General features: G+C 30.7%; 1 non-coding gene across 1 annotated transcript; it reads right to left on the bottom strand.

The window, feature by feature from the left end:
* Positions 1-4,825: 4,825 nt before the first annotated feature.
* Positions 4,826-4,936, bottom strand: LOC140894113 (small nucleolar RNA R71). The gene has a single exon (XR_012153663.1). It is a non-coding gene; the product is annotated as a small nucleolar RNA R71 (small nucleolar RNA).
* Positions 4,937-14,435: the final 9,499 nt, after the last annotated feature.

Raw genomic sequence — 14,435 nt, 5'->3', positions numbered from 1 at the left:
CATTTTTGGTGTTTGATAAAACTAAGCAATTTATCTGTCATTTTTCCTCTTTTTGACAATCGCATCAACTGATTATCTTTCCCTTTTTAGTCGTTCTTTGATCTGCTCTTACTTTCTTTGAATCTGTTCCCCCTTAAAAGGTGATTCCAAATGAAGTGTTCACTTGGATGAATTGATTGATCTGGTTTATTGATCTTTTTTGGTGATATTGAACTGATCCTTTTTAAGTGTTTCTGGAGATCAGCTGATCTGTTCTGGTCAAATTTTGATCTTGTATGGTTGATCTTTAATCTGGTCTGGTTCGAACTTTGATATTTTCTGGTTCGATTGATCTTGTCTGATCTGGTTGAACTTTGATCTGGTATGGTTTGATTTGTCTGGTCTTGTCCAATCTGATTTGATCTGACGTTGATCTGGTCCAACTTTAATCTGATCTTGTATGATCTTTGATCTGGTCTGATTGATCTTTGATCTGGTCTGGTATGTTTCGTCTGATCTGATCTGCTCCAACTTATCTGGATTCTTATCTCTTGCTTTGTATCTTCGAGTTGATATGTTACCGCCAAGTTGATCTGACTCCTTTTGCGTCTATTGATCTGCTTTGCTCAGTTCTTCTGTTCTTCTTTCTTCTTCTCGACTGATCTTCTTTCTTCTTTAATTAAGATGCCAGAGAGAATCTTCATTCCCCCTCAAACTGTTGCGTTTCTCTCCAAATTTTGGGTTGTGTGGTGTATTCTTGTGCTCTTCAAAATCTCTTTTATATGTAGATGAAATCCCATCGATCTTTTATTTTTCATAGTTCTTCATCTAGTCTCCAAGACTGGTGCGGGCTCGCATGCTCTTCGTAGAAACAGCATTATCGCGCTTTGGAGGAGCGCTACTGAAGCGCTATCGCGCTTCCAAGGAGCGCTAGGAGCGCTATCGCGCTTCTAAGGGGCGCTAGTAGCGCTATCGCGCTATTGAGGGGCGCTAGAAGCGCTAGCAAGGGGCGCTACTTTCTTGTTCTGCTGAGCGAAAATTGTCAAAACATCATATCTCACAATCTATCCGTCGGATCAAGCTAAAATTTGGACAGCAGCTTTAAAACATCTTAAACTTTATTATGAACGGTGCAGATTGGATATAGTTGAATCTAACGTCCTTAATAAATTTCTGAAGTTTGCTGTACTGTAATTCCTTTCTCAATTCTTCTCAGTACTTGTCACCTGCAAATACAAATAAAAATATGCTATGGTACCCATATCTTATGTGGGTCCTTGATGGATTAGTACTTTAGGAACCCAAACTTTGATTAATCTAACAGGTCGATCATTGAAAGTGTCCCATAAAGTTTGTATATTGTGCCGTGTGTGCTGATGATATGTATGTGAATGATAAATATGATATGCATTGTGTCATTTGTGCATTGGATATGTCTGTCTAGATTGATTGTAAAAGTTAGGCCTCCAATATCTCTTTTGAACGGATCTATTTTTGAAATAGGGTGGTCTATGTTGTACCTTCATAGAGTCTTGTCTTGCTTGACCATATCCAGACCGAACTATTCTTTTCCTGATCCAGCTTGAGTTAGAACTCTCTGGTTCCACATATCCCAAACCTCGATTGTAAAGAGTTTTTGGTTGAGATATAGGTGAACTGACATGATTATCAGGTTCTATATTTTCATTTATCGTGCTGGACTTGACAAATTTCACATAATTTGAAGTGTTATTGTCCAGACAGGATTGAGTACTTTTCTCAGTTGATTTGCAGTCCTTGTCATCAAAGCTGATACTTGTCTTGTATCCAAAAGACTTTTGTGACTCTTGCATCTCAGTCAACAAAACAGAGGACTTATTCCATGTGGTTATCAGTTCAGTAAGTTTTATGTTTTTTGACTTTAACTGCTGACATTCCACTAGTAGCTTATCATTTTCAGTCTTAAGCTTGACAATCTCTGCTTCCAGACTGATTTTCTCAACTGATGTTTCCCAATTGGGTTCAGTTGAGCAGTCCGACAGATCATTTTTCTTGGCCTTAACTTCCTCAAATTCTAAGCACAGTCGTTGATACTCATTACTCATGTCATGTAATGCATTTTCTAAATCTTCTCGTGTAAATTCATCTGAGTTAAAATCAAATACCTGTTCACTGGAGAAGAGTTGATCTGATGATTGATTGCTGATAGATGGTTGGTCACTTTTGGCCATAAGGCAGCTATCTTCATCTTTGTCATCAGATTGATGTGCTCACTGAACAACAAGATTCTTCAATAAAAGCAATTGGATTAGTTGAGCAACTTTCTTGTAAGTCGGATGGATGGATTGGTTGACTTGTGCTCTCTTCATCATTTGATTTGGAACTATCTGAGCAGCAGGGTTCTTTGAGATCTTCAATTAGTGGACACTTGATCTGCTTAGTCTCCTCATTATTTTCAAATTTGATCAACTGTTGCCAAAGATTCTTAGCAGTGGAGCATGTCTCAATAGTTTTGGCAGTGCAGTTGTCCACGGTGGTGTACCAGAAGCTTTTAACAATCTCACTGAATGCAGCCATTTGAATATGTTCAGAGACGAGAAGGTACCTCGCTTTGATACCACTTTTTAGGATCGAAAATGTCTTTCTTAGTTATATGGAGTTCAGATGGGTTAGTAAATGAACTCTTGTCTTTCTCATGTGTCTATGTTAATCAACCAACTTAAATTAGTGCGAAAGAGATTGATTAACAGATTGAACACAGATCAAATGGCTTGGTCGAATTTGTGAAGTGAGTGAACATGTTGGGCAGAAGAGAAATAACACAATGACTTGTTTCTGGATGTTCGGAGCTCAATCTCCTACGTCATCCCTTCTTCCACCTCGGAAGGATTCACTCTCTTCTAGAAGACTTTGATCTTATACAAACAATTTGCACAGATCCGATCCAAGATTGGACTTACACCTCTTCCTATCTCAGAACTCCTAGACACTCAAGAACTCAGCCCTCAACTGATCCTTGTTACAAAGATAGTGTTTTGACAGACCACTCAACTGATCTGGTACAATCTTACAACTGAATAAACTCATCACGAATGATCCTCACTTGATCTGATATGATGCTAAGTGTGTTCTTGATTAATCTGATCTGATTTCTATTTGAAGCTCTTAACTTTCTGATCGTGTATGTTCTTTTCTTGTGTAGCTCTGTTGTATTTATAGCCTCCAGAAGGTAGCCGTTGAGCTGTCAACATCTTCTCAAAAGAAGCCTCCAATATTTGACTTTGTCTCCAACATTCAAATCTTAATTTAATGATTTTGTCTTCTAGCACAACGGCTCTTTGATCTTCTAGGATCTTCCATAATCATTTGATCTTGCTTGATTGATCTGCTTACTTGATTGCTTTCCAGATGATGTTTCTTTGATCTGCTTTCTTGTGCATAGATCTGCTTCTTCTGCTTCTTCAATTGATCTGCTTCTTCAATTGATGACTTAAGTAATTTTTCAAACACCGAAACTTAGATCTTGAATTCCTAACACAATAAATACTACAATAATTATATACTATAAATATATGTATCAATTTATAATAAAGTCATATATATTATTTAGACAATAGCGTGGCTCTGTCGGTTGTTCTAAATAATATGTTGTGATTTGAACTAGCATTTACTTTTCCGCAACTAACATTTACTTTCTCGCATCTAACATAAAAAATTCATATATTTTATTTAGACAATAGCGTGGCTCTGCCGCTAAATGAAATATTTGTGATTTGATTTATCATTTACTTTTATGCCAATTTATATTTATGCATTTATATATATATTATGGGTACCATGTATTAAATATCGGTTAATATGATATTAATATAGTGGGAACTATATTATATGATATATTTGTTTAAATATTTAATTGTTCTTTTTATGTTTATATTTATGCATTTATATATATATTATGTGTACCATATATTAAATATCGGTTAATCTGATATTAATATAGTGGGAACTATATTATATGATATATATTTTTAAATATTTAATTGTTCTCTTATGTTTATTTTTATTTTAGTTTATTTTTATTTATTTTTTTAAGCAATCTTAAATAAACCAACAATGAATCTTTGAAACCTTGATAATTTTATAATTTGTGTATTTAAAGTTTTATATTAATATTTCCATCTATAATATATCATTGCTAAATTAAACTTACATCATCCTTTCCGTGGATCGATCTCGTACTCACGAGTATATTACTTGCAGACAACCTACTCTTGGGTGAATTACAATTTAAGTTTTAGCAAGTTTTTGGCGCCGTTGCCGGGGAGGTATAAATTAAGTTTAATTTTTGTTATTTATGTTATTTATGTAAATAGTATGTTATTTTTAATTGTATGATTGTTTGGAGTCGTAAACAAAGTGGTAGACTTGTTCGAGTATTTGAAAATATTTTAAACATGAAGGATAATTCTAATAATCAAGATAATAATAATAATAATAATCAAGAACATGAACAACCAAGAACACTTAGGCACCATATGAATCCAATAAGAACTAGTACATCATCTTGTTTAGTTTTTCCTCCTGATGCGTCTAATTTCAATTTTAAACCTCAAATTATTCAAGTTTTACCAAATTTTCATGGACTAGATTCTGAAAATCCATATTTGCATTTAAGAGAATTTGAGGAGGTTTGCAACACTTATAATGATCAAAATTGTAGCATGGATATTGTTCGATTAAAGCTTTTATCTTTTTCTTTAAAAGATAAAGCTAAAACATGGTTGCGAAATTTGAGATCAAGTTCAATAAGATCATGGGAAGAAATGCAACAACAATTTCTTAAAAAAAATTTCCCTTCCCATAGAACAAACTCTTTTAAAAGACAAATTACAAATTTTACTCAAAAACAAGGGGAAACATTTTATCAATGTTGGGATAGATATAAAGAGTTATTTAATACATGCCCACATCATGGTTTTGAAATATGGAGGATAATTTCTCACTTTTATGAAGGTTTAATACCTAAAGATAGGCAAATGATAGAATTCATGTGTAATGGAACTTTTGAAGATAAAAACCCAAATGAGGCTATGGAATATTTGGATTCATTAGCAGAAAATGCTCAAAATTGGGATAATATAGGCTCAATTGAACCACCAAGTAAAACCAATAATTCAACAAATGGGGTTGGTATTTATCATCTTAAAGATGATGTAGATATTCAAGCCAAACTTGCATCTTTAGCAAGAAAAATTGAGTCATTAGAAATGAAAAAGAGTGATCAATTAAAAAGTGTTCAAGAAATTGTTTGTCATATATGTGATACACATGATCATCTTACAAAAAATTGTCCTACTTTGCCTTAATTTAAAGAATGTCTCCATGAACAAGCCAATTATGTTAACAATTTTAAAAAACCAACATTAGATCCTTTTTCACAAACATATAATCCTGGTTGGAGAAATCATCCTAATTTTAGTTGGAAAAACGATAATAATGCACAACCTTCACAACAACCTTTTCAAAATAACCAAAATCATCAAGGTTATGTTCCTTATATCCCACCTCCAAGAAAACATTTTGAAGATGAAATTCATGAATACATTCAAAATCAAGAGTCTATCAATATTCAAAACATTCAATCTATGAATGATTTGAAAGAAACTCTTGCAAAATTTGCATCTGTACTTAATATTCATGAAAAATGAAAATTTCCATCTCAACCACAACCTAATCCTAAAAATCAAAATCAAGATAAATTTGATCAAGTAAAATCTGTTATTACTCTTAGAAGTGAAAAAATAGTTAATGATCCATATAGTGATGAAAACAAAGATCAATTAAGCTCAAAGAGTAAGGATGAAAATCTTGATATTTTCGAGAAAGATGATACTTTGAGTCCTAAAAATAAGAAAGTTGATGATAAAGTAATATGTGAGTCAAATAAACATGTTCCTTTTCCTCATGCATTAGTTAATAATAAAAAACAAAAAAATGATTATGATATTTATGAAGTTTTTAAACAAATAAAAATAAATATTCCATTATTAGATGCTATTAAACAAGTGCTTTCTTATGCAAAGTTTTTAAAAGATTTATGTACTGTGAAAAGACAATTGCATGTAAAGAAGAAAGCATTCTTAACTGAACAAGTAAGTTTTATTATTCAAAATAATTCTACTTTGAAATATAAAGATCCAGGTTGTCCAATAATTTCATGTATTATTGGGAAAAATAAAATTAAAAAAGCTTTGGGAGCAAGTGTGAATTTACTTTCTTATTCAGTTTATGAAAAACTTAAGTTGGGAGATTTAAAACCTACATCTGTTACTTTTCTACTAGCCGATAGGTCAATCAAAATACCTAGAGGTATCGTAGAAGATGTGTTAGTTCAAGTCGATAAATTCATATATCCTGTGGATTTTATTGTCTTGGATACACAACCAATATAAGTGCATAATGAAATTCCAGTAATATTGGGACGTCCATTTCTAGCAACTTCAAATGCTTTAATTAATTGTCGAAATGGAATAATGAAATTGTCTTTTGGAAATATGACTTTAGAACTTAATGTGTTCAATTTAAGTAAACAACCAAGTATCAATGAAGATGAAGATGATAATGCAATAGAAAATATCATGGAAGAATGTATACAAGAAGAAAACTTAAATCAACAATCTGATGTTTGTTTGATGGAAAATTTTGATTCGGAAAATATTTTTGAATCAAAATTATTTGAAGAAAACAGTCAACTTGAAGAAGAAACAAAAAATGTAGTAGCTCATCATTTATCAAGAATAATTTCTGAATCATCTCGTATTGAAATAACAATAAATGAAAATTTTCCGTATGATCAACCATTTTATGCTTCTACTATGCCTTGGTTTGCTAATATTGTAAATTTTCTTGTGACAAATAAAATGCCTTCTCATTGGAGTTCACAAGATAAAAATAAATTCTTGAAAGAGTTAAAAAAAATTTATTGGGATGATCCTGATTTTTTTAAGTATTATCCTGATCAAATTTTTCGACGATGCATACCCGACAATGAGGTAAGTAGTGTCAATAAATTTTGTCATTATGAGGTATGTGGAGATCAATTGTTGTCAAAGAAAACAACTAAAAATTCAAAGATTTATAAAGATAAAACAAAAGTCTTTCATGGTAAAAATATTATGAGAAAATCTTTTGAAATCGGACAAAAAGTTTTACTCTATAATTCTCACTTGCATTTGTCTTCAGAAAAACTTAGATCACGATGGTCTGGACCATTTATTTTTAAATTTGTCTATCCTCATGGCGGTGTTGATGTTGAAAATCCAAAAAAATTATAATGTGTTTAAAGTTAATGGGCAAATGCTTAAACCATTTTTAGAAAATGAAATTCTTGATGAAGAGTTTATGCCTTTATATGATCCAACTTAATTGTTATTAATATTTTCATTTTATTTTTGCAGAATTGAGTTCACTTCCCGGTTAAGTGGCGGATAATGGTACTCCGTGGCTCTTACAGTCGGTTAAAAATTGGTTTCCCACAATAACTGATCCAAAAATTAAAAACAAAAAAATTTCTTTATTTTCAAAATGGAAGAAGCTATCAAAGAACATGGAAAAGTTCACTTCTTCTCTTCCTAAAAAGGTTCGAAGAATGATTTATGAATATAGGCGTGAAAGATTGAGAATTCTTATGCAAAAAGAATTCTGGAGGATATTCGTCTTATAATTGAAGCCAATGTTCGATTAGGTGGCGAAGTTCCAAAAATCTTACCTATTCGAAATATGTCTGGACTAGGAAAAAACACTTAAGCAAAGAAAAAGAGGGTTAAAAGAAAATTGGATGGGAAGCCAACCCTCAACCCATAAGAAGATGTTGAAGTCATAATTGATTCAACATGTCACAAAATGGTTTGTGTTTGTTTCTCATCTTCAATAAATTTCAGGTGATATCTCTTTCATCATGTACTCTTTATTTTTCTTAAAAAATTAAAAACAAGGTCATATTCAGGTTTGGGGGAAGGTTTATCTTTTAAAAAATAATAATAATAAAAAAAATATTTCTGTAATAATATTTATTTTTCCTTTTTCAATGGCAGAGTAAGGAGTCAAAAACTCCTGACACGCATTAGTTTTTATTTATCATATTATCACAATATATTAGATTTTAATATTTCGTATATATTTTTATTCCAAACTACTAAGAAAATGAAGTTTTTTTAAATAGATGTTTATTTATTCTTCTTTTTATCAATTTAATAGAAAATATATAATTGATGGGATAGAAGTTATAAATAATATATAATTGTGTATTTTCAAATAACATATTTTCTAAAACTTTTATTAGTATATAGTTAAAGTGATATTGATTGAATGAATAATAACATGTATAATTGAAAGAATTAATTTGTAAAAGTGCAATATATACTCACATAAATTTTGTGAGTGAGATGTAAGAATTGAGAAAACAACTTATAATCTTGTATTGATTATTAAGAAATGGTTGATTACTAGATTAAACCCACTTTGAAAAAAATAAAATAAAAATAAATTTGTGCATATAAAATTGGCTGCAAAGTTGTTTGAAGTTTGATTGTAAAGATGTAGAGTATTAATATCTCTACTATAATTACGAATGTAATAGATTTACCTCATAAAAAAATAAACAAATAAATAAACTTTGAAAAAAAAATGTTACTTTTCAAAGTTTATTGGAGGTATTTGGTTATGTAAAAATAATTTTGCATCCAACCAAAAAAAAAATTGAAAAAAGAAAAAAAGATTGAAAAACAAAAAAAAAAAACAAAATGGGTTTATTCTTTGTAAATTATCCTATCTTATTTTCAATATTAGGTTATTTGATTGTCTGCTTTACTAGCCAAATTTAAATGAGTGTATAATTTTCTTCCAACTCCATGAGTAAAAAACAGTTATATATGAAATATCATAACCCGAGAGAATATGGAGTTGAGACTTTTACATTAATATTCCTGATATTATACATTTTATGAAAATGATTTCTATTATAATTTTGATTATATTATTCTCAAATTTTTTAGAAAATATTTATATAAAAAATTATATATATATATTTAATATTTTGATATTGTGTGAAATATATATGTATACCCCATTCAATTATATATTAATATATTAGTTGATAACAAGATTTATAAATAAACATATGATCTCCTTACAAGTGTGTTTTAAAATTTCAAAGTTTGCAAATTTGAATATATATATATTAAGGGATAAAAATCTAACTTGTGATTTTATGATATTTTATGATATTTTATTACTAAGGGACTAGTAATTAGCCGGTTTGGGGTGTGATGAAACTTAAAATTTGTAATTATTTATATGTTAAAAATTGTGTTTTAAATTTAAAGTTTCATTAAAATTATGAAGTTGTATTATTTTAGTGTTTATATTTAAATATTTTAATAAAAATGTTGTATTTTATGTTTTGCGCAAGTTTGGTAAAAATAAACTTACTCAAGCTACAAAGGTCATATTGGAGTAATCTCAAATCATGTAGAATCACAAAAGAGGCATCTTCAACTGTGTAGAAGACAAGAAATTTCAAAAACCTCTGTAAGATGATCAAAATAATCAAACATCAAAATGGAGACAGATTTACTTTTACTATGACCAGCTTGTAGTAAAAATATCATAACTATTTCATCTTTTACCCAAAAGAGGTGAATTATATCTCCAAACACATCTACACAAAATATTCTATGTGTTCTATGTTGAATGGATAGGCTGAATCGGTGGTCTAAGACATCAAACATGTCAATTAAAGTTGGGTCATGGTATTGACATTCAAGGAGACAAGCACCCACCAACTTTACTATTCCACATTTAATGAGTCTTGGACTCTTGCTCTCATTTGACCTATAAATAGATGTGTTGTATAAGTTTTTTAGTATGCAAAATTGTAGAGAAATTCCTCATTTGTAAAATAAATATTGTGTGTGTAAGAATAAGAGTTTGAGTGTGCATATTTCTCAAAGTTTAAGTATGAAATTTCTTTTATCCTTACTCTTGAGTCTTATGTTCATGACAAGCTAAGTCCTTTTATGTCAAGGTGAAAAGGTTTCATTGTTGGTCAAGTAAGATTGTTTATATGTCGTATATTCTTTCCTTTTCTATTTTTATTTTTATTTTTATTTTTACTAATTGATCTTTATTTGTATGTATAATTTGGATGATTTATTGTTATCTATTTACATCAAATACTTGGTACCTTGAATGTGGTTACCTTGATTTGTTGTCTACTATGATACAATAAATACTACAATAATTATATACTATAAATATATGTATCAATTTATAATAAAGTCATATATATTATTTAGACAATAGTGTGGCTATGTCGGTTGTTCTAAATAATATGTTGTGATTTGAACTAACATTTACTTTTCTGCAACTAACATTTACTTTCTACAACTAACATTTACTTTTCTCGCATCTAACATTTACTTTTTCGCAACTAACATTTAGTTTCTCGCATCTAACATAAAAAAGTCATATATTTTATTTAGACAATAGCGTGGCTCTGCCGGTTGTTCTAAATGAAATATTGTGATTTGATCTAACATTTACTTTTATATCAATTTATATTTATGCATTTATATATATATATATTATGGGTACCATATATTAAATATCGGTTAATCTGATATTAAAATAGTGGGAATATATTTGTTTAAATATTTAATTATTCTTTTTATGTTTATATTTATGCATTTATATATATATTATGGGTACCATATATTAAATATCGGTTAATCTGATATTAATATAGTGGAAACTATATTATATGATATATTTGTTTAAATATTTAATTGTTCTCTTATGTTTATTTTTATTTTAGTTTCTTTTATTTATTTTTTTAAGCAATCTTAAATAAACCAACAATGAACCTTTGAAACCTTGACAATTTTATAATTTGTGTATTTGAAGTTTTATATTAATATTTCCATCTATAATATATCATTGCTAAAATTAAACTTACAGCATCCTCTCCGTGGATCGATCTCGTACTCACGAGTATATTACTTGCAGACAACCTACACTTGGGTGAATTACAATTTAAGTTGTAGCAAACCTTCGCAGCATTCTTCAATGAAAACGGAAAGGCTCTCAGCTGGATTTGCTCATCTGTTACTCCATGGGGTTTCATGCTCGTGCATACCACATGAAATTCCATTAAGTGCTTGTGGGGATCCTCACTTGCAAGACCATGAAAAGCAGGCAACAAATGTATTAGCCCAGATTTTAATTCAAAAGTAGCATTAGCTTCTAAGGTAGGGAAAGTAATGCATAAAGACTGCTGGTTTAGATCGGGAGTGCCCAGTTGTCTCAAACTCAGATTGGCATTTGCAGCCATATTTTCTTCAGGTTCTTCGAATGGAACCTCTTCTTACTCTTCAAATATCCTTCTCGCTTCTCTCCTTTGACTATGCAATGTTCTTTCTATCTTTGGATCGTATGGAAATTCTTCTTCAGAAGAGTCACCTGAAAGCATTAAAGAACCAGAGAAGCACATGGGAAAAGAATAGAAATAAAAATAAAAAAAAGAACACAAATAAATTAAACGCCTTCCCCGGCAACGGCGCCAAAATTTGGTAGCGCTTAGTCATGTCGCGCCCAAATTACCCAACTCAAATTAGATAAATAAAATATGCAGTAGTGAGAGTATAGATCGTTCCCACGAGAAAAGTGAAATTTAATTGTGTTCTTAAAAATACTGAAAATAAATAAAATGGGGTTTTGAGTTTTGAATTAACTATTAAAAATTTAAAAGCAATATTTAATGAATTCTATCAACTATCATGCAAGATTAAATTATAACAAAGAAATCAATTAAAAACCAGCCTTGGTATCGATCGACTACACCCTTGAAATCATTCATTCGATCATTGATTATCTAAAAATAATTAATTCTATCAAATATTCATCATTGAAAATTAAATTCATGTTTCACCTTAATCTTAGTTAACTAGACACAAGCATTCTAAATTAACCCTTACAAATGAATCAATCCAATACAAGCGATTAGATTTAAATCTAAGGCAGCATACAAACTAGTAAAACTGATGAATCTAGAGAACACATACACAAGCGGATGTATTTAATCTATTCAATTGTTCTTCCTATAATTTAATAAACTCACAAGCGGACGATTATTAATTGAAGTTGCTTCACAAATCAGATGACTCAAACAATTAAGAATTTGAATTCTAATTTAGCAGTAGTTTGTATGAAAAATCATTAGGAATTCCCGCCAACAATCAAACACATGTGCATGGAAATCAAATCCAAACAACTCTTGATACTCTATTAGAATTAAACAATGAAAACTGAATCTCACAAATAAACAAACTCAAGGGTTCGTCTTCCTTAACCAAGTTCTAAAACTTAACCAACAATATTCATGAATTCTCTAGAAAAATTCATGAAATAAAATTAAATCTAAGAAAAGAGAGAAGAAACCTAGCCGCCAAGATATTCTCCACGTTCTAAGCCTCCAATTCTGATAATAGGTACTGAAAATCGGAATTAAAAGTCTTAAATATAGACTAGAGTCCTCAAAATAAAAATTTCCTTTTTTTGAATTTTTTTTCCCAAACTACGCCGCTGGCTCGATCCGCTGAAGTTGACGGATCGAACCAGAATTTTTTTGTCCAAATTTTCCGAAATTTTTCTCTTCTGGCTGCTCGATCCGTCAAGTTTGACGGATCGAGCGAGCTCATTTTTTTTCTAGCGTATAATGTTTTTGAGAATTTCATATCTCAAGATCTAGCCGTCGGATTGAGCTGAAATTTGGACACCAGCTTTAAAACATCTTGAACATTATTTTGAATGGTAGAGATAAGATTTTAAGCTCTCTAAAATTAAAAATGATTTTTTTATCATTTCTGATTCGTAATTCATTCTTGCGCAGATCAATTCTTCTGTCTTTTTGCTCCTCTTTTGTTCAATCCTTCTCTTTTTCTACATCAAACCACTACCGAAGATTAATATCTATAAAACCAAATTTATCAATTCAAATGAATCGAATAATATCAACTTATTTCAATTAAACATAGGAAAATATGGACACATCATAATTAATTTTTTTAACTTCTAGGAAATACATCTTTACATAATTTTTTAGTTGGAAACTTTTATAGTATCACGAGTTACAACTCCTTTCAACCACAAAGAAAAATTCTCACACCCCACAAAAAAATGTTGGCGAAGAAATAGAAAACTTTGCTAAAGAATGGTGGACTACTTCATTAGCCGTCCTCCTAGCGTGGGAAAAAGAGATACTATTAAAACTAGATCGCATAGAGCCTCTATCTCTAGAGCACATGAACCAGCGTAACTTAAACCACATAAAGGCTATGTGACTGGTTACACTGCCAAAAGTGAATCTGAAAAGACTTTAATTCTATTGAATCCCCTTGAGCGAGTAACTTTGAGACCTTCCCGGATAGCAAATAGTTCCCCAAGTATTATAGCATCCGGCATTGGTAAAGTTTTGCCAAATGCCGCCAACATCTCAGTATGGATATCTTCAAAAAAAATTTAACAAAACTATAATATTTGTTAGGATCGGTGAGGATTTGATAAGTGCATTTTATATACTTAATTTGTTCATAATTTGATTTGACTTTTGTGATATATCGAGAGGTATTGCGTGAATTTGTTTGTTGTTTTTGTTAAGCGCAGGGAAAGAAGAAATTGATGAATTTGTGTTAATATGAACCAAAAAGAACATGGAAAAGAAGGTAGGAAGCAAGATTTGGTCAGATGAAAGAAAGAAAGAAAGAAAGAAAGAAAGAAAGAAAGAAAGAAAGAAAGAAGCTGGAATTTTTGAATTCCATGCGCGCCCATGCAAGCTGACAGGAGCACCCGCTCTGTGGTGTGAAAACTGAGGAAGAAAATTCGATATGCATGCATGCCCGCTCAGAAAGATCTGTGCGCGCGCGCCGTTGTGAGAAAGAATGGAATGGGAAGTGCAAACTGCATGCGCGCCCGTGCCATCGCGACATCATATTTTTAATTATTTCGGGAAAGAAACTTTTGGATCTTCTTGGGCTTTTGTGTATTGGGTTGAAGACACATATAAAAGGTATTTTTTTCACACAATAGGGTGAAGCAGCCACACAATACATCGAAGATTTGGGAGAGTTAAACCAGAGTTTGATTGTGAACTTGGAAGAGAAATCTGCACAAGGATTGAAGAACATAAAAGAACAAAGGCGAAGATCGATCAACCGGACACGAAAGAGTGACTACGGATTTGTTATTCTTATTTAAAATCTTTATTAGTTTTGAATTGATGTCTATCGTTGAAAACATGATTAGTTTTTATCTATTTTTGATCATTAACTAAATTTTCTTAGTCTAGAGGTTGGCGTAGCCTGATGTAGACACTTTTACGAATTTTTGATTTTATTGGATTTAATTGTCCTAGATTAATTGTT

This window comes from Henckelia pumila, chromosome 3 (assembly GCF_033568475.1).
Source record: "Henckelia pumila isolate YLH828 chromosome 3, ASM3356847v2, whole genome shotgun sequence".
Taxonomy (NCBI): domain Eukaryota; kingdom Viridiplantae; phylum Streptophyta; class Magnoliopsida; order Lamiales; family Gesneriaceae; genus Henckelia; species Henckelia pumila.
This window is presented reverse-complemented; position numbering and strand designations above follow the sequence as displayed.